The sequence below is a fragment of the Centroberyx affinis genome, unplaced genomic scaffold (assembly GCF_046629955.1).
Source record: "Centroberyx affinis isolate AG114_WGS23_722 - 3 ecotype Tasmania unplaced genomic scaffold, CSIRO-AGI_Caff_v1 ptg001315l_1, whole genome shotgun sequence".
In the NCBI taxonomy this organism is placed as follows: domain Eukaryota; kingdom Metazoa; phylum Chordata; class Actinopteri; order Beryciformes; family Berycidae; genus Centroberyx; species Centroberyx affinis.
Window position 1 is genome coordinate 256,180 of NW_027279820.1, and position 21,276 is coordinate 277,455.

The 21,276-nt window shown below is 40.2% G+C and overlaps 1 non-coding gene across 1 annotated transcript; it reads right to left on the reverse strand.

Moving 5' to 3' along the window:
* Positions 1–19,073: 19,073 nt before the first annotated feature.
* LOC139649290 (U2 spliceosomal RNA) lies at positions 19,074–19,264 on the reverse strand. Its single transcript, XR_011695603.1, has one exon. It is a non-coding gene; the product is annotated as a U2 spliceosomal RNA (small nuclear RNA).
* Between the last annotated feature and the right edge of the window lie 2,012 nt (positions 19,265–21,276).

Consider the following 21,276-nt stretch of genomic DNA (forward strand, 5'->3'; position numbering starts at 1 on the left):
AAAAAGATCATTCTATTATTCTGTCTTGTATTAATTTTCCAAAAAAAAGGAAAGAAAAATAAGAAATTTCTGATTTTTCTTTCCTTTTTTTTGTCCCTCCCATTGTTCACTTAAAGGAGCCCGTAGAGCCGACTCGTTCGCGACCGACACATTACTAGTTATCGCTGGGCTGACTGACATGCACTGGTGCTTTCTACAGTAGATGTGATATTGACATTGTTCGATTGACATGGTGTTGCAGCTGTGGATGTGATGCATATGGATGACTGTACTTGTGCGGTCGACGTTGTTGTGCGTTATATGCTGAGTATTTTCGTATTGTCAACTCTGTAGTAGCCTAGGCTATGCCCTTTTGATGCGCCGTGATGCAATTTTTTTCTCGCCGTAATTGTCTGCTCTTCTCATACCAATCCCCCCTATTACATTGCCTAAAATCGCATATGTTGAAGACCGTTTAAAAATGTTTTTTCATCTGAGCCCTTATGTCCCCACCACTTAAACACAAAGTGACACCCTTGCTCCTACATGAATGGCAGGAGTTTCACCATTGAGCCTACATCAAAGTTTCCATTATGTTTCACTTTTGAGTAAAGTTTTCATTTGAGCATTCAACTTAGTCTCTCCTGATTGAACCACTTTAGACAATATAACGGTAGTTTGGCTAGCTCATACTATAAACTTACTGTATGTGGGTGCTTGGATAAATGATTTCTCACCTGAAAGAGAAAAAAGAAAGGATGATTTGTTTTAAAGTTTGGTTGGTTGGCGGTTATAGTGCTGTTACAAGCTTCTAAAGTAGCTAACAAGCAAAGAATTTCTAACTAGAAAATGTAGTATGAGTCCAGCCACCACTGCTTCAGCCGTACAATTGTTGCCATCTAACAGAGGAATATCTTTATAGCAATCAGAAATGCAGAAAATGGACAAAGAAAAAAAAACAGCAGGCATAAAATTATAGACTAATCAAGACTACTGTCCACAGGCCATAGTTTAGTAAAGATCCACTCCTGATTTTCACATTTTAACCAGTGTTGCTGTTTTTTATTTCATCATTTGATTAACATACAGTAGATATACACTGTCAGAATGTTGTGTTTGTGTGTGTGTGTGTGTGTGTGAGAGAGAGAGAGACAGACAGAGAGAAACAGAACTGTCATACTCATACTATAAACTCATACTATAAACGTACTGTATGTGGGTGCTTGGATAAATGATTTCTCACCAGAGAGAGAGGCGAAATATTTTGTTTGTCACAAAATATTTTATATTATAAAATATTGTCTTGTAAGATAATGCCAAAAGAAAGCATGCCAAAAAAGCAGTGTATATGACCTTCTCTGTAATGACTGGTCATCTGTGTGACAGGTCTGATCATAAATATCTGATGTTAGGCAATTAATCTTTGGTAATTAAATCCATGGCTACTGACTGAGACAGGCAGAGGTGAGCTTATAAGGGGGTTTTAGTAGAGCAAATGCACACAACAGACAGGGAGAGAGTGGAAAGAGAAAGATGGAAAGATTGAGATACAGATTTTTTTTAGGTGGATTTGATAGATGTTCAACAAAAAAGGCAAATACAGAAAGAGAAAGAGGAGTGAGGAAAAGACAGAAACAAAAAAGGAAATGAAAGGAACTAAAATGACTGGAATTATAAGAGTGAAAGACCATGCCAAATGAGAGGGAGTCCTAGATAGAGTGGTGGAGGAGGTGGAGTTGATAATTGTGTGTTTCTGAAGGAGAGAGAGAGAGAGAAAGAAATCAGAGGTAGAGTTGCTAATAGTGTATGTGAGGTTGGTATTGATCAGTCACACAGGCAGAGAGGTGGGACACGACACCATGACCTGACACTGCAGCTAATCGAAAACTAATTCTCTTTCTTCATCATCATCATCGTCATATCACACACAATTTTACAACCGTGATCGGTCGCCCTCCAATTCCTTTTTCTTTCTCCTCCAGCTCTCCGTTAAAGTAAAATGTTAGATTAAATTTTAATGATTGCTGTGGGGTAATTGTGTTTGTTGAATATTGAGATTCAATCTGGGTGTGGACACTTATTCTAGTGCTGGGTCTTCATCCACAGTAGGACTCTGATAAAGAAGTTGACACAGAGGCAGACAGTTCTTACTGTCATGCACCTTCTTGGTCTCTTCTCGGCAGCTCACCCTTTGGTTCTAATGGGACTGCTGCACATGAGACGCCTGTAGGGGTGGTTTGCCAGACTGCGTTTGGACCCATTATGGCACAAACGACACCTGGTGACCATCCCGCCAGGAGCAACCTGGACTACTGGCTACAAGGCAAGGAAATGTAGGAAATTGTGTGGGGACATTGATCCATTGACTTTCTCAATTGGTCTCTTTCCTCCAGCTCCTACTGAAGAGGGGACTGGTGCTTTCTACCATTAAGGTTTATGCGTCAGCGATTTCCTCTTGTCATGAGGGGTTTGGAGAGAGGTCGGTTTTTGGCCACCCTCTCCTGAACCGTTTTCTACAGGGGGCTAGGAGGAAACACCCGGTGATGCATTCCGCTGCCCCCCCGTTGGAGTTGCCTGTGGTCCTCGAGGTCCTTTCGAAGGAGCCTTTCGAGCCTATTGGGCAGACCTCTGTTAAGTTGTTGTCAGTCAAGACCGCGTTGCTGCTTGCTTTGACTTCAGCTAAGAGGGTGAGTGATTTGTGTGCTCTTTCGGTCCACCCCAGCTGTATGCTGATACTTGGATACCTGAGTGGCGCCACACTCAGACTCAGAGAATCCGTCCTTTGTGCCGAAGAACATTAGGAGTAAATTTAGGTCTCGGATGATTAAGCTGGATGCATTTTATCGCACTTCTCATGAAGGGGAGAGGGCAGAGAGGTTGCATTGTTTATGCCCAGTACATGCGTTGGCATGTTATGTGGAATGTGCGGCTACTTGGAGGTGCACACAACAGTTGTTTGTGTGCTATGCATACAGGGTGGCTGGCAAGCCCCTGTCAAAGCAGAGGCTGGCCCATTGGCTCTGCGACGGCATTTCACAGGCTTATGCATCGGAGGGAGCCTCCCACAGCCATTCACGCGCATTCTACAAGGAGTGGGCTGTGGTTGACACCCTGTCCATTCATCAGATTTTATCTGTTGGATGTGTCTAGGTCTTTCTCAGGGTCAGTGCTCAGGACAAGGAACTGGAACGCAAGACCTGTGAGTGAAAGACCTGTTGTGCTGGAGTCTTAACATGCTGTTGAGACCATCCCTTAGTTGTCCGGCGCTAGGTGACTCACGTGTTAACACGCAGGAGTGTAGTGTTGGTCAGCCCCCCCGCCTTACTTGGGGAAGTGAGGCGGGCCATGTCTGGCTGACAAGGTGTTTACAGTCAATTCAGGCTGGTGATACAGTATGTTGTTAACGTGTTGGTGCAATGGAAGGGAGTGAAGTCATCAGGCTTGGCCCCCTAAGCCAATAGAGCTCTGAATCTTAAAATTGTTTGGGGAATTCTGTGAAGAGTAGTATGTGCCATTATAAGTAGAAGAAGAAGACTGAGGCATGTGCTATGGCCAGTTCACGATACAATGAAAACTCACCACATTACTCACGATCAAGAACATAAGTGAGAGATTTCCCTCAAGAAGTCATTCTTCTACTTTAAGGCCCCAAATCACCCCTCACGATGGGATAGTATGGGTAGATTATACCTTTTCTGAATCCTTAGTCCTGTGAGTATTCCAGTTTTTAAGTTTGTGTCTGTTCCTAAATGTCACAGTGCTCAAATAAATAGTTTAGGTGAAAATTGTGGAAAAATGAATGTCATTGACATTTTGAAGAGCCCATGTGACCTCTTTATTTGTCAGATAGACTCACAACTGGGCTAAGAAGATACCCTTTAAAATTATATCAAATATATTCTTATAAAACATGAATAAAGGTCCTAAAAGTGAGCCTAAAATAGGATATGCACAAGCGCCTAAAATCCAATTTATTGTAGAAGGTGGTTAACTTCATGAGCTGATTACTGTGACAAAGCTGCCATTCAGCAATGGTTATCATACCAAAGTATCATCTACGGACATTCAAATTTTTTAACTAGATTTTCCCACCTTGAGTGGTACCAAAAGCTAGCCTGGCCCATGGACTAAAAAGGGTGTAAGCAGGGGGAAATTTTCAACCTGTCGATGGAAGCACTAACAACACTTTATGCCTGTATTTTTGGTTTTGTGATACCTCCCTGGATATGTTGAAATCATGACTAGGATTGACAAGTTTTACCATATATAAGACATGATGTGTTTACAGCTCAAAAACATGATCATCATTACTCTTTAAGGGTAGTAATAAAGTCAAAAGTCAAAGAAAAATATTGCATCATTACCTCATATCTGGTTTAAAAAATATACATTACAGCATGGTTCAATTAGTAAGTCAAAGATAAATGTGATGGTACTGACCAGAGATGGAGCGAGACTTGTGGAAACGAGGTATCACATTTGCCGCAATTAAGGTCTCTATTCCTCCAACACACTTTATCATCCTCTGTTTGTCCCCTTTTCTTTCTTTTTGCCCTGTGAAGGCTGGAAAAGATTATTAAAGTCAAGTTTTATATTACTGCAAGCCATTTTATGCACAGCAGTATGGCTACATCACATTCATATGGACTTTAGTACATATCATTGATGATGAAAGGTGTCGTGTCATGTGATAAGAATTACATTCTTTCTTGGCACTCGTGCCACTTCTTTTCCTTCCACTTTTTGCATGCTTCCTCAGATGCCATTTCATTTTGGCACTCCAATAGAAAGAGAATGGACAGACATGAGAAAAGCACAGCCTTGGGACACAGAGAAAGAAAGTGAAGTGTCTGTTGTGGATAAATGGAGATAGTCACAGAGCTGAATGGTAAAAGCACTTATTGCTATCACATGTAAAAATAATTACATGCTTCTAGGAAATGTATATTTGCACTAAGACACCATAAACACATTAAACCACAGGTAAACAAAATAAATGCCCTAAGATAGGAAAGCCATTACACAGTCAGTAGCTATCATGGCCTATATCTCCTAAATCAGGGGTATTCAACTATAATTCAAGGAGGTCCAGTCACTAAAATTTCCACCCATCATTTGCAGACAGTAACTCGTCTTCGCTGCCAAACAGACTTTAACGGTAGGTGCCTTTAACGTTACCTTGTGGTATTTAAGTAACGTTAGTGGAATTAGGTAATTTAACCGTGTCACAGTGCTTCAGTGCATAGAATTGAACATGTGCCGTGGGTCTATAGAGGATCTGTGCTTGTTATTACTGCCACGGTTTCAGAACATATGAGACAGACTGGTTTAGAACTCGTTAGAATGAAGGCATATTGGTCTGCTTGGGCAACATGGTCCCTCAAAACTTCCAGTATGCCAATCTTCATCCCTCTGGCATGCATCTCAAGGGAGTCTGTGTCCTACAAACAAAATGGTTGATAAGCTTATACCAGGAGTTTCCTGGAGCCTAATTTGCAAGCTCCAGTCTTTCAGATTCACAGTTGACATCTGGGCAAGCCATTTGAATGTTAACATTTGACTTGATCATATCCGATTTGGAAATGGTTTCGTATGGTGTCAAATTAGTTCCTAGTTGCTATAACATCTGCTATTTCTGAACTGGAGAGTATTTCTTCATTGAAAGAAGAGCAAAGAACGGCACTGAAAGCTTTTCTGGATGGAAAAGATATTTTCACTCTTCTCCCGACTGGCTTCGGCAAGAATTTGTTCATATGGTTCATTGATCTGATTGGTTGAAGTTAGTCCGTGATAGACAGTGATAGACAGATGGTTCATCCAATCACCTGCCAAGTATTTTTTGAAAGTGCCTGCCCTTTTCCAAACAGTTTCCAAGGACGACTTCCCAGATGGTTCTGTATAACAAACCATCTGACGCGTCAGGTTACCTACACCGGCCCTTTCTGGTTAAGATTGCTGACCCCTGCCATAGAGTTTGCAGCTGAGAAAGTTCCATGAGCACACAGAACAAGGAGCACGAAAAGAACTGAGGGAGCGAGAGTTGAAAAACTGAGCGTGAACCATAGACGTATAATATAAGATGCAAACAGACGATTGAGTGCATGCGAAAAGGGCCCGTTGGTGAATCTGAGTGTGAAGAGCATTCCTTCTGTGAGCAGGGAGAATCAGAGCTCACATGGACAGTTTTGCATCTGTTTGTGTGAGCATGAGTGTGAGCATGTAAAATGCGTGTGAGACCACAGAAAATAATTTTCAAATAAATTTTGTGAACACTCGACATTAATCATACAAAACCCTTCCCCACGTAAAATGTTGATGTTTAAGTGGCTTGGACAGATGTTAAACTGTAGAACATGACCAGGTTGATCAAGCAATACCCCCACCTCCAAAATAAATAAATAAAAAAAACTTACACTACAAGTCTTTAACAAAAGGTTAAGTATTTTTCAGAATTTTGTCATGTTAAGTAGTCACCTTCAAACACAGAATAAATCATTATCAACTGCTTGGGCTTGGCAACACTCATAGGTGTGTTTAAGGGGGTGGCATGGGGTGGCACCGGCCCCCCTGCAAAATGATTGGCCCCCCCTGGTGCCCCCCCGATGCCATTGGATCAGAGCGCAGTCAATCTTGCTCTTTGATTTGCTATGCTGAAGACAACTGTCATGGCTGCTGTCGGAAAACAGAAGACAGGAGAGACTTTTTCGGCATCAACAACACCACGTCTCTGTTCATGGTATGCAGGCTCCCATACATAGACAACTTTGTCGCGGCCCACCACAATATCAGCACTGACCGCCACAACTATTTTTGTTTTTTACTTTTTAATTGTAGAGCTGCGTGTAGCACATTGATTCGCTCAGCACCTACTTAATCCTCTCTCTCCCTCTCTCTCTCGCTCGCTCTCTGACGACATTGGACATCTGTGCACCTACCATTACACACACGGTTTGCTCCCTCAATCCAGATTAATATTGAAAAATATTTTCAAAGAAGGAAAAGGACTCGTCCTGAGGAGGAGCAGGGACAGTCTGGACCAGAGGAGCTGCTGAGCAGTAAAACAGAGTAGATAATGTACCCTGTACCTTGTAGACAAAAGCAAGCAACAAACAGAACAGTGTAGCACTGTTTCTATTTTTAAGTTATGTTATCTTTGACACAAAGTACTTGAAAGGGAGCACTTCACAGGTTAGTTATTTGTTTGACAAATGGAACTATTTAAAATGGAGTAGCTTACATTAGATACTTTTTCAGTCATCCAGGTAATGGGACACTTTATATAGCCTATATATTGACAATATAAGATAATATAATAATAAAAACATCAACCCCCAGCAATGTGTAAATATTATATATATATATATATATATATTATAAAAATATATAATGGCTACTGACTTAATGGTTTATATTTATTTAGAATTTAGTGAAAAAATAAATACTGAAAAGGGGACAGGATATCAAAGACTTCTTTATCCAAAAGAAGAAACCATGTCAGACAGATAGTGCAGGTCAGAGCCAACCTGCAACCAGTCAGAGTCAAACTTGCAGCCAGGGACCTGCTACCACAGGTCAGAACCAGCCTGAGAGGGCCAGTCGGGGCCACACCAGCAGGCACATACAAGAATCATAGTCATTTCTTATATCAAATTTGACTTGAAATAACTCTTATAAATTAGCATGGTTAGCATGTGAATTAGCAGGCCGCATTTTCCGCCTGGAGGTAGCCGGCGGTGTTGAGTGCCTTGGGGTAGCATTAATGTTAGCACCGGGACCAGTGCTGGCATTAGCATTAGCACTAGCTCTGCGGCTAGTACTAGGCTGCATCCCTTGCATGGAAGTGCCGTCATTAGCATTAGCAGTCACTAGATCCGGCTCACTGAGTATTTAGTACCTGTTCTCCAGTTGTAGTCCTGGCCGGGGAGTGTATTGGGGGGAGTATTGGGGTTTCCTCTTGTTTTTGTTGTTGTTTCCTCCGCTGCCCCTACAGCGGACAACGTCGGACCACAGCTCACCAGGAGTAGAGACTTTTGGTCTAGCACCCTTGCATTGCCAATAGGCCATATCTGTGGCGAGTAGCGGTGAGGATGCCTCCGGGGCCAGTCCACCTTGTGGCTCGGAGATGGTGTCTGTAGCGAGTGGTGGAGGGGATGCCTCCACGGCTGGTCCATTTGCGGTTGGGTCAAGCCAGGGGAGAGTGTCGGCTAGTTGCTTAGTATGGGTCGTAGTGTTGGAGTCTGTACTTTTACCAGATGTTTTTATATGAGGAATGCGGGCTGAAGACTCAAACAGCGTGTCAATGAGCTGCTCATCCTGGTTGATTTGGTAAAGTGTGACAGTCCTTCCTTCCAGTTCAACAATTTGCTGTGATAACCGGAGGCAAGTAGCACAGCCAGAGCAGGAGGAAGACTCACTGACTTTAACGATCGGCATTTTCCCACAGTAACAATAAAAAATAAATAAATAAAAGATAAAAAATAACAGCAACAGAAAAAATACTTAAAAAAATAGTTGATCAGCAGGAAAAACAGGAAAATATTGCTGAAAATAGATAAGCAGGCAGGGAGCAAAGCAGAGAGCTTCTGGTCAGGGAGAAAGCTGGAAGCGCGTTGATATCTTGTCTGTACAACGCAATGGATCTTGTTCACTCAGCATATATTTTCAAGTTTAAACTATTTAAACTAAATATTTAAGTGTATATATAAGTGGGATAACCCACCAACACAATAGAGGTTCAGACAATAGAGGTTCAGACACGTTGCTATTCATCACATGACCTCAAGAGGTCGCTTGTCAAAGAAACGTAAATATTTGTCATTTTTGGTGACCTAAATAGTCGGATTATGTTGTTGTTTTCCTGTTCAATCAGAAGACATTATTTTTCCTGCAATCAGGATGCATTATTTTTTTAGGTAACTTAATGGGATACAGTAACGTTTTTATTGTATTTAGAATACATAACGCCAGTATTCTGTATTCTGTTACTACCTCAAATACTACATCAAATATCTTTCTCTCTTCTCTTTTTTTAAAGCTAATTGAAACCTTTTACTCTCCTCTTCTTCCTTCTCTCTCCCTCCATCTGTCTCCCTCTCTCTCTGCTTCTCTCTTTCTCTCTAGTCGTCTGTCTGTCCCCCTCCATCTCTCCATTAGTGAGGGTGTCTTCTTGGGTCGATATTTAGCGTGGTGTCGATTGGCAACGCCCACTTCTCTACAAACATCCAATCATAGACCTTATGACTCCCAGATGACCTCTGACCTTTCACCATAGTCTGAATGATGTGTGTGTGTGTGTGTGTGTGTGTGTGTGTGTGTGTGTGTGTGTGTGTGTGGCAGACGGAGTACAGTGATTACAATGTCGATAAATGTGTTTATTTGCCGGAGGCGGAGTACAGCCTTTCTTGGAGGTGAAAAGGTGTTTTGAAGAGTTTTTTGTTGCGAGGCATAGCGTGGATAAATGCTGTAATCAGATCGCTGTCTACAGAACATGTGGTCAAAACAACAAGAAGACATCACAGGGAAAATAACCTCAACACAGAATCAATAAGACAGACAGAGACAGAGAAACCAGCTCTAAAAAGACTTTCTCTCTTTCTGTATCTCAGTAGAAACTGGCCCCACTGCCATAACATTGTTTGTGTGTGTATGTGTGAGTGAGTGAGTGAGCGAGTGAATGAGTGAGTGAGTGAGAGATAAATGACCCTCTGCCTCTTCAGCCCTCTAATTACATCTGGTTCAATACCAGACACCTGTCACCTACCTCACCTCTGCTTTCTCCTAGCCTGAAAAAAAACCTTGGCTTCTTTGTGTATGGTGGAAAATCAGGACTTTTCTCAATTCCATGTCTTTCTTCTGAGGTATTACCTTTAAATACCACAGACCTTTAATTCAGTTTTGTTTAGGACACAAATATTGGATGAGTTGAGGGATTGAACTGGAAACTTTCTTGTGGGACATTATTTGTATAAAAACATACTTAAACAATACTTTACATAATCTGAAATGACTCAGGGTATTTTGTATTTTTGCTATGGGAATCTCTGATTTTTTATGAAAAGGCATCATGGCCAGACCCCATGTCACCATCCCATACCAATTGAATGCTCAATTTCTTTCCTGTAACACTAGAAAGGCCAATGGATTCTGGGGTCTAAGAGAAACCCACCAAGCTGTCAGTTGAAGGGGGGTAAATATACTATTTCCGTGCATGATTCCGAAAATCTTGTAGCTTCTTTGTACAGAAACAGATTTTTTTCAATTCTATTTTTTTCTATTCTGGTGTTCAGATGAGCAAAAACTGGAATGGCTGTTTAATTTTGATGTGTTTAAGTTTGCTAACTTTATCTCAAAAGCCTGGAAAAAAGGCAAGATAGATTTTTTAATTAATATTTATTTTGATTTTTCAGTAACACAGTTTCTGTCAGTGATTTAGGAGTTCTGCCCTACTCAATGATGGTCTGAAGATCTGAAGGTGAAAGATGCTGTAGTTTCCTTATTTTCTTTCTCTGTTGTTTGACAATGTATACACTGTACTCTGGTCCTGGCTTGTTTGAATTTATGGAGTCCTGTAAGCACATGCGGGCTGGGCATACAATTAGTATGCACGACACAATAATAAAATTTCATTCATTCATTCTAAAATTCAAAAGAGCAGTCAATTGACCACAGTTTGGCCTTTCTAGTGATACATTTGTTCTCAGCATCCTAATGGTCACATACATGCATACAGTCAATGGCATCGATAATGTTTTGAAAGCAACATGATGGAAATGGTCCTTGATCATTTGTCTTTGACCATTTTGACCATCAGTGTCAATATGTAGTTTATACTGTATATACTGGGGTTTGTCTGCTCATTACCATGACTGCGACAGAGGAATGAGATATACCCACAACATCCCTGAACACCCTGTGGCCAGGGGGCATAACATGGATGGATGTTGGCTCAATCATTTACCAGTGCACAGGATTTGATGTTGCAATCATGTGTGCCATAATCCATAGTGAACATTCATACAGAAGCCCAATTTAGATTGATGTACTAACCAAGCGGACAAAACCATGGGTGAATTTTGTAGACAATAAGGAAGTGGCAGAAAGCAGCAGTTCCTCTAATGTCCACTAGATGCTGCTGCCAAAAAGACTCCAAACCCGGCCCAACTCCATGCAAGTCAATGGGACCACAACCCAACTTCTCATTCAAAATATAGTCAGGTTATGGTCTCAGTAGCTAATTTCACTTCTAATGTGTCCATATGCTGATTTTCAAAATAATTGCGTCATTAATGGGATATATCAGTTATAAAATGGGGTTGTTTTCCTAGTGATTGACTGGTAACAGTAATCGACAGGTCGCCGATTGCGGGCCAATAGCAGGCGGAGCTGCGGCTCTGCAGACGACCCCCTGCTTCGGTCTGGCTGCACTGGCTCCAACAAATTTCAACATAGCGGCGATTCCAATCTTTTGGCTTCAAAACAGCCTTTCAGAAACCTAGGGGTGATGTCACACTCACTACGTCATCTTTTTTTTTACAGTCTATGGTACTAACCCACAACTGGTGACTATAGACGGCATCAGGCTATGCCATCATAAATCTACAGGGCTAGCCACCTAATCTAAATGTTTAATGGGTTGAGTGTACGGGTGCGGGTATGTCACTCGGGTTATAAAGTGGGCACCTCCCTCCCTTCTCTCCCCTTCAAACAGCCCTGATCCATGCAAAACCATTTACACTCATTCTTTATTCAATTACATTTAGACCATGATAAAGACTGATGCGGAAAACGGGGGGGAAAGGAGAAAGGGAAGTTGACACACAGGGAGGGGAGTTAAGGATGTAGGTGTGTGTGTGTTTGAGTGTGGATGTATGTGTGTATATATGTGTATGTGTGTATATGTATATATGTATATATATATATATATATATATATATGAATGTATTTATTTTTATATTATCACTACTATTATTATATATGTATGTTTTCTATATATGCATGTGTGTATGTATGGATATGTGCGTATATAATAAAATAATAATAATAATAATAATACATTAGTCTTGTATAGCGCTTTTCTAAGTACTCAAAGACGCTTCACAAACAGGGTAAAATCATTTAATAAGTGCATTTAAAAATAAGAAAATAGTAAAAACAAGAATAAAAGTAGGTGGTTAAAACTAGAGGAATCATGAGGTGGACGGACGGGAGAGAGAGGGAAGGAGGTTAGCAGGTGAAAGCGAGCTTGAAGAGGTGGGTTTTGAGGGCCTGTTTGAAGGATGGTAGGGTGTTAGCCTGACGGATGTGGTTGGGGAGGGCGTTCCAGAGGGAGGGTGCGGCAACTGAAAAGGCCCTGTCACCCCAGGTCCGGAGCTTGGTCCTGGTGGTCTTTAGGGTGGTTGTGGCCGCAGACCTGAGGCATCGGGTGGGGGTGTGTCGGGGGACGAGGTCGGAGAGGTAGGGAGGGGCCAGGTTGTTTATGGCTTTGTAGGTGATGAGTAGTATTTTAAAGTCAATCCTGTATTTAACCGGGAGCCAGTGGAGGTTGTGAAGGACAGGGGTGATGTGATCTCGGCGGTGGGTGGAGGTAAGCAGGCGGGCAGCAGAGTTCTGGACGTATTGTAGTTTATTGAGGATTTTGTTGGATGAGCCGTAGAGGATGCTATTGCAGTAGTCGAGTCTGGAAGTTATGAGGGCATGGATAAGTGTTTCGGCAGCGGCAAAGGACAGGGAGGGCCGGAGGCGGGCAATGTTCCTGAGGTGGAAGAAGGCAGTTTTTGTGACCTGGTTGACGTGAGGTAGGAAGGAGAGGGTGGGGTCAAGGATGATTCCGAGGTTGCGGACCTGGGTGGAGGGGGTGACAATGGAGCCGTCGATGTTGAGCGAGAAGGTGTGGGCGGAGCGGGTGAGGGAGTGTGGGCCAATGATGAGGACTTCAGATTTGTTGCAGTTGAGTTTGAGAAAGTTCTGTTGCATCCATGATTTAATGTCAGCAAGGCAGGAGGTGAGGGTGGAGTGGGTGGTTGAGGTGATGGTCTTGGAGGAGAGGTAGAGTTGAGTGTCATCGGCATAGCAGTGGAAACGGAGGCCGTGATGGCGGAGGATCTGTCCAAGGGGAAGGATGTACAGGATGAAGAGCAGGGGACCAAGCACTGAGCCCTGGGGGACACCGTGGGTGACTGGGGCAGTGGAGGATTTGCAGTTGTTTATGGAGATGTATTGATGTCTGTCAGAGAGATATGAGGTAAGCCAGGAGAGGGCGGTGCCGGTTATGCCGAGGGAGTGTTGGAGGCGTGCGAGGAGGATGGAATGGTTGATGGTATCAAAGGCGGCGCTGAGGTCGAGGAGGATGAGGATGGTGAGGAAGCCAGAGTCAGCAGAGAGAAGGATGTCGTTGGTGATTTTCAGTAGGGCAGTTTCGGTGCTGTGTTTGGAACGGATGTATGTATGTGTGTGCATATATGTGTATTTATATTATTATTATTACCATTATTATTGTTATTATTGTTATTATAATTTATTGTTATTTTTATTATTTGTATTATTATTATTATTAATAGTATTATTATTTTATTTTTAATAATTAAAGTCATTGTCAAGGTACCTGCATCCCTCACACTGAAAAAAAAAAAAAAAAAACTTGGTCACAAAAAAATTAAATAAAAATAAAGTGGCCATCTCCCATCACAGATGTTTCATGAAATTAGGCCTATGACACCTTCAGAATGCTCAACTGTGATTTCTGGCATCCTAGAACCACCCCCTCCACATCAAATACAGTTAAAGTCACTTCCACTACCTTGTACCACTGTACCACTTATTCCTAGTTCCCACCATTACTCGATAGGTAATATACAGGAGTAACATGGAGGGATGTTGGCTGGAGTAACATGTGTCCTGGTAGCATGGTATCCTCTGAGCATAAAATACAAACATGAACAGTGAAGAAGACAGTGAATACAATATTAAAGGTAAAATGCACAGAATGAAATGGGTGTTTTAATAGTGGACTGTGGTCTACTTCACTGATTCTCAACCTTTTTCATACCAAGAACCTCTAATTTAGTCCACATTAGAGCCACGGACCCCCATTTGATGAGATCTGAAAATATTTTTAATGTGACATATGATTTTGTCCAGAATTCCATGACTACCTGTATTGTAGGTAGAGAGATAACAGAGAAACTATGATCAAAACAGTCATTCTTCTACATTCTCTTACTGTGTTAACTTCTTGTAAATGAAATAATGATGAAGTTTAACAATTCATCAATTTGCTGGGGACCCCCTGGAACCCCCTCAAGGACCCCTAGTGGTCCCCGGACCCCACGTTGAGAACCACTGGTCTACTTTATCATTCTAATATCCTGCCATAGGGTTAGGGTTAGACAACTTCAGGTTCACTTGGGAACATTGGAGTCATTTTAGAATAGGAATCGAGCACTGGAGTGTTGTCATCAGTTCAACAGGATCTTATGAGGGTTGAGTTTCTACAGTCAAGAGATAGGGTTGCAGTCGATAGCTTTGGTGTCATTACACGGTGTTAGAGTGTAATTGTCTCTGAAGAGCCACAGCAGATGCCTGGGCTTTTCATTGTGCGACAGAGGCCATATTAGAGAAATTATTTTCTCTTAAGGGCCCACCACTACTCTCAAGTGTGTGGAAGTGTTTTCTTTATTGTTCATGGTGGTAAAAATAGGTCCACTCATAGGGTCTTGATGGTTTTCACTCTAAGATGACACTCATATAATAAAAATCAAGAGTGTGAACGTATTTAGCGTTAAAGCCCAAATGAAAAAAAAAAAAAAAAAAAAACAAGAGCAAAGAGTAAACGGCAGAGGTGACCTTCCATAACCAGGTTAATGAGGAGATAAAAAGGAGTTTGTCAATCTTCTGTAAAAACGGGGGTCTCCTTTTCCTCTAAAATAATACAGTTTAATGGTGCATTGCTAAGCAGCTCACTGCTACCTGGCTTAGGGTCACCTAACAGACATAACAAGGGATTTAAAGTCACCCTAATTGGTAACACTTTACAATAAGGGTCACTAAGTTAAGGGTTAGTTAATGCTTAATAAGTATTAACTAACCCTTAATTAACAGTTAACTAATGTGTCTGGTAATCATTTACTAATGGTGTTCATGTTAACTAAGGTATTCATTTATACATTATTTAATAGTCAGAAAACTGAACATTCTTTCAGTATATGACATAAATATTCATCAGATATGTGTGTTTATATATAAATATATGTTTTTGCCTTTTTCTCTACCATCATCGTTTAGCAACTTCTTCAAATTGAATTCCCAAATTCATTCATATAATACTAGACAGTTTGATCATCTTCACCTTCCTTTTTACAAAACGAAACATGGCCAGTACTCCCTTAGATATTGTGGGATACAGATATGGAATGCTAAAGCACGCGTTGTCAAGAGCTCGTTATCTTTAGAAAATTTTAAAAGGAAATTGTCATCACATTTAATTCATGATGTCTAATTATTTTTTGACGTGTAGATATATATATATGTATTTTTTTTTCTCTTCTTTTTCCTCTATTGTTTTTTCATGTATTTCTTCGTTTTTATTGGATTGTTGTCTACTGATTGGTTAATTTTTTTGCTCAGTTTGTGTGCTTCTTGTTGTCATTTATTTTTTTGGGTAGCATTTTTCTAAACTAGTTTTTTTCTTCCTTTTTTGTTATTGTTTGTTTTCCTTCTTAAGTTGAGGGGAGGTCCGTTGTATAAGCCTGTGGCTTCTTGACCTCTCCTGTCACATCTTTTATTTTTTTCATTATCTGGATTTTATGCAGTTTTATGTGTGCAAATAAAATAAAATAAAAATAAAAATAGTCATCTTTATAAACTATTAAATAATGTATAAATTAATACCGTAGTTAACATGAACACCATTAGTAAATTACACATTAGTTAACTGTTAATTAAGGGTTAGCATTAACTAACCCTTATTAAGGAGTGACCCTTATTATAAAGTATTATCCAATAATTTTTGAGAGCATCTTGCTTCCTTAATGTGATGCATTTCCTTTCGAAACAGGATATTAAGGCAGACATAACACAGACATACCGTGTAAATATTTGCCTAAAAAAAAAAAAGAAGTAATTTTTAATTTCAGTGTGACTTAACTGGGATGGTGGACCAGGGCATAGAGATTTTGTGTTCTTAAGCATAGTCCACCAACAGGAACTATTTGCACAGAATCATAGCATATGAAATAGATCACTGTTTCCTTGTTGTATCTCCAACAACATACATATACTAAAAGTAACTAGTGGAACATATTGCATGCCCTTCATGAACATATTGCATGCCCTTCATATTATTATTATATTATGAATATATTATTGATATTATTCATCAGCAGGGTCCACAATGTAACACAAACTTTATTATTAAAACAATCAAGATTTTATGGGCGTTTTAGTCTTTGTGTACCTTCATTTGCAGGGCTACTTATCAAAGGACAGTACAGTATTTATACAGTAAATACAGTATTTGCATTGTGCAGTGCAAAATGCTTTTTTCCAAAACAGTGTTTGCTTGAGTGGCTTTACATTTGGCGCCCTCTGTTGGCCAGCTGCTACTCAATCCCATCTCTGTTTCACACTGCTTCGCATCTCATGACTTTCCCTCCTCCTGTATTTCCTGTCGCTTCACTTGTCTCTTCAAAAAGAAAAAAAAAGATCTCTAAAAATATGTTCATTGGATGGGTGTGTAACCCATGATAATAAAATAGCCTATTAATGAATTCAATACCTAAGGCCACAGTGCTCATTGTTTTTATTGTGATAAATAAGATTCACGATTTGTTTATGGGAGCTGAAATGCCACTGGCTTACAGTATTACATTTATAGCATTTATTTGATACTGTAGTGAGAGGTATACAAGTAAATTTAGACTATACTGTAGGCCTATTCTAAACAAAGCAAAAGGGAAATGAAAACTTCCAAACCACAAATATTGTGCAAGAATATGCCTTCCAAAGAATTCTGTTATGTATTTTGTTTCAGTCATCAAATATCTAATCTATGTTTATCCTTAAATGTACTGTGGCTGAAAAGGCCCTATTTAAAATATATCATACAAAACTTCCAATATCAATCTAGAAGTTCTCATGAGTATTTTTCTATCACGTTTGTTGTACTGCTGTACCCAGGTGCTTACTTTGAATTAGCTTTTTAATTCTAAAATTCCGTTTCCATGCTTTTACTTTGAAGGCCACATCGCTAAACCGGAAGTACTCCTGATACTAATTTCTGTGGGTTTGCAGCAGGCAGGCAGGCAGACATGTATTAGTTGGTAAGCAGATCATTATCATAGTATAAAGTGTGATTTGATTCAGGTTACTAGAACTCAGTCACTGAAACACCAGCTATGGAACACCATTGGGTTAGGTTAGGAAAAGAATGAGTGTGGATCTACAGGGTGTGGTTCAGTGCTCTGGCCTGGGGGTGTGCTGAAAGTGGCTGCCTCCTCATCCATTATTGTCTGTGAATGTCATTGATGTACTTTTATTGTCTGTTACCTTTATCCTCTGTTTTTCTTCCAATTGCTGTCTCTCCATGAATAATAAAAAGATGAAAGGAATACATAAAACAATCAATGGGACCCCAAATATCTGTCCAACTACTTTAATCACTTCAGAGACATTCACAACTATGCAACAAGAGGCAGCTCAACAGATTTTATTCTTTTTAGATTCAAGAGTTCAATGGGCAAAAATACCTTTTTATACTCGGCTGCAATCGAATGGAATAAACTTCCAGTATCGCTGACACTCATTGAAGCAGAGAGAAATTTTAAGCAGGCGATAAAGAAATGGCTAGCAAATAGTCTCTCAGAATAGGGACCTTGCACAAATGAACTTAGCTTTACTCTGTTATGTGATTAAATGGATATTGTATTTGCACCTGTCAATCTTGCTGGGCTTGGCATCTTGCCCCCCCTCCCCCCTTAGAGGATCATAATGGAAATAAGCCTGTGGCTTTATTGTGTAATTTAATCCTCGACAGTTTGTAAGTGTATGTGATAACTTTCTTCAGGTGAAGCAGTATTATGTGTATTTTAAGATTGTCAAATCTATCTATCTATCTGACATTTCCACAACAGTAAACACATGTAAGTGAGGCCAAGGCCTCCAGTAAGTGCTATTGGAAGGTATTTGGCTCCCCCTCCTGGAGCAAAAGTGCCATGCAGATTCAAAATGAATACAAACCACACACTAATAAAAGACAAAAGCTTGATCCACAGGATCCAGATCACACATAGGAAGGTGAGTGTTTGCTGGAGTGGAATCATCATATATATAATAATAGACATAAAGAAGAGTTCTCCTAATTCTTTTTTATTTTCTTTTTTAGATGGTGTTCATTCAGCACGTAAGAGGACAGCAATCCCAGTCATTCTACCAGGCTCTTCCACAATTTTTGTTTAGGTTGACCTTTTGACCTTTGGCCTTCGGACCAGGATAAGCCCAGTCAGCCTCCAGATTAGGTAATGTATAATTATATAATTGAATGTATGTTTTTTAATTACTATTAATTCTACATGATTACATTTTATTATATTTATTTTCTAGGTCAAGGAGAGTCAATAACATTTATTCATTTTTTTTTTTTTTTTTTTGTGGAAGAGCCTGGCGCCATCTGGTGGGAAAAAAGGTAAGCACACATTATTGCAATTTAAATATTTAATTGAAGACCCTCCATCCAGCTGGTAGCGCTTGTTGAGGCCACCTGGTGTCTGTGTGCCCAGTTTCTCAATCCATATTCTCTCTGATCTCCTTCTCTGCCAAATAGTCCATGTAGGTCTGGTCTCCAGCCCACATACTGTATGGTGAGCTGGTTTATTGGGTGGGACCGAAAGTGCTGCGCTACCAATTTTTTAATTACTATTAATTCTACATGATTTTTTTCCTTAGTGCAGCACGAGTTCAACAGACCGTTTCCAGGAATTCCAAGTTGCAAAGATTTCCCTCTACTTTGGGTTTTGTACTTCCGGCATGTGCAAGGCATCATTTATTCAATGGCGCTGACTTCTTGTCATTTAGTTCTTTTGTCGCTTTTCCGCACGGTGAGACAATGGTGCATCGCTCCCAGTGGTACTGCATCACCGGGTCGACGCGTGGAGCAAATGGACCGAGAGCCTTTTTTCAACTCCACACCCTAAAAATCTGTTCAATGTGTTTTCCCCTATACAGACCGTATCAGATAGTCAACTGATGACAACAGATACTACACTTGATCGCATCCAAAGCGCCGAGAAACCCTGTCCCCTTGCCGTTTGCAGCCCAACCGTGCCCTGGAGAAGGTTCTTCCTTGTTGGTGTGCCATTATACTTTACCTTAGAAGCTCCCTGTGCTTAGCACCTCTATCCAAGGAGCCTTTAGTTTATTTATCCGCCTAGTTATTTTTTTGTCCCTTTCACCACTGTACAGGGCTTGGCCAAACAGCAAATCCTGCCACAGATGCCTTTGACTCACTGGTGTTACCCTACACAGAAGCCTTAGTAAAAGGCGAAAGACTTGCACGTCATGAAAAGAGAAACCAAAGGAAATGCAGCCCCTCTCCTCAAGAGCGGCCAAAGAGCCTGGTGGTCTCAGTCTATTATTATTATTAAATACATAATTTTCTGTAACATACATCAGTTTGTTACAGCTTACTTTGGGAGCAGTTTATGTACTGAAGATTGAAGCCAGTCCTAAAAAAGTTGGGTAAAGTATATTCTGCAAATAAAAAGGTGGATAAACTTAATTTAGTTGGGTTTATCCTCCACTACACCAGTGTGAGCTACAAGCCACTAGCCACATACCCTCTGGATGTGATGCTTTAAGTATTAAACTAACGCAATAATAAGCAACTGACGACACTAGCCCAAGCAAGTCTACCACGAAGATAGAATCAGGAAAAGTGTAGTCAGGGTTGCAGCGACTTTTCTCCATGTAAGTTTGGCGACTTTTTCCATATTGTTTGGCGCCTATTATTGTCTGATCTTATTATATTACTGTGTGGGCTGAAGCGCTGGAGGTTTTGTATGTATTTTGAAAGCTTATCGTTAGCCAAGATAGGAAGGATCTGTTTTGTTGTCATACTGTGAATGTTGACACTGAAGTAAGGAGATGCCCTGAATCGCCTTGGTACCAAATTAAAGAGGAAGTTGTGTTTTTTTACATGGAAAAACTTGTGATTGTTAATTTATTTTTATTTTTGAGATATAGCTGTTTGTTTGGAATGAGCAAGAAAATGCATGTTTAAGTGTGAATTCTCAGTGAACTGCAGCAACATTCTATAATTCTACACATAATGTTGCTTTATTTTTCAAGAGCTCACTGTGAGCTTGTAGGCATTATGCTACTTAATCATCATTTATGCACTTTACTTATTTATTTTTTGTTAACATTTGCTGCTAATCATAAGTTCTTAATTAGGAGTGAAGAGGTTGTTTTAGCTCTTTAAATAAAGAGTTAAAAGACTTTATTTTGTGCCTGTGTCTGATTTTCAGTACCCTACCACCGGTTGGACTTATCAGCATAATTGCCTTGAGTGAAAGTAGTAAGGTAATATAAATAGTATTATAACTAGTTACCATATACAGAAAATAATAAAGTAACTTAATCACACTACTTTTAATAAGGGGTAATAAGTAATAAATAATATATTACATTTTGAAAGTAACTTCCCCAACACTGATAATGATAATGGTAAATAAAAAAAAGTAATTAAATAAAACACCAACAAAAAACTATTTACAGTTATTGGTAAATGTATTATTTTCTTCATTCCATTGGCATAAGTTTCCTCCAACTGTATTCTAGTGTTACACTTCAAACTGAAAGGTTTAATAAATATAAACAAGACTAACAGTGTAACAGCCCCACAAAGTCTCTGCTGGGAGTCGCACTCTGGTCTCCCGTTTGAGAGTCTGCAGTCTAACTCCCTGCGGGTCACGTGACCCATAGAGTGGTGAACAGAGCAACCAACAATACCATCTATAGAGCCCCTGCTGTCGCGGGGCTAAAAAAGCGATTAACTTAAACACAATTCAGCAGGATGACTATTTTTGTATATATTGTCAGAATCTGCTTTGTTTGTGTTTATTTGATAGAAGTGTGATACCTTGAGACCTGTTCCGCCATACAATGGCAGTGAATGGAGAGACAAAAAAAAAACATAATTCTCCAATCACTTCTACCAGAGCACCAAAGCAACAGAAAACAGAGAATCGCTGATTTTGGGGTTATATCATGGCCGGGAAGCTACACAACCAAGGTACACAATAAATA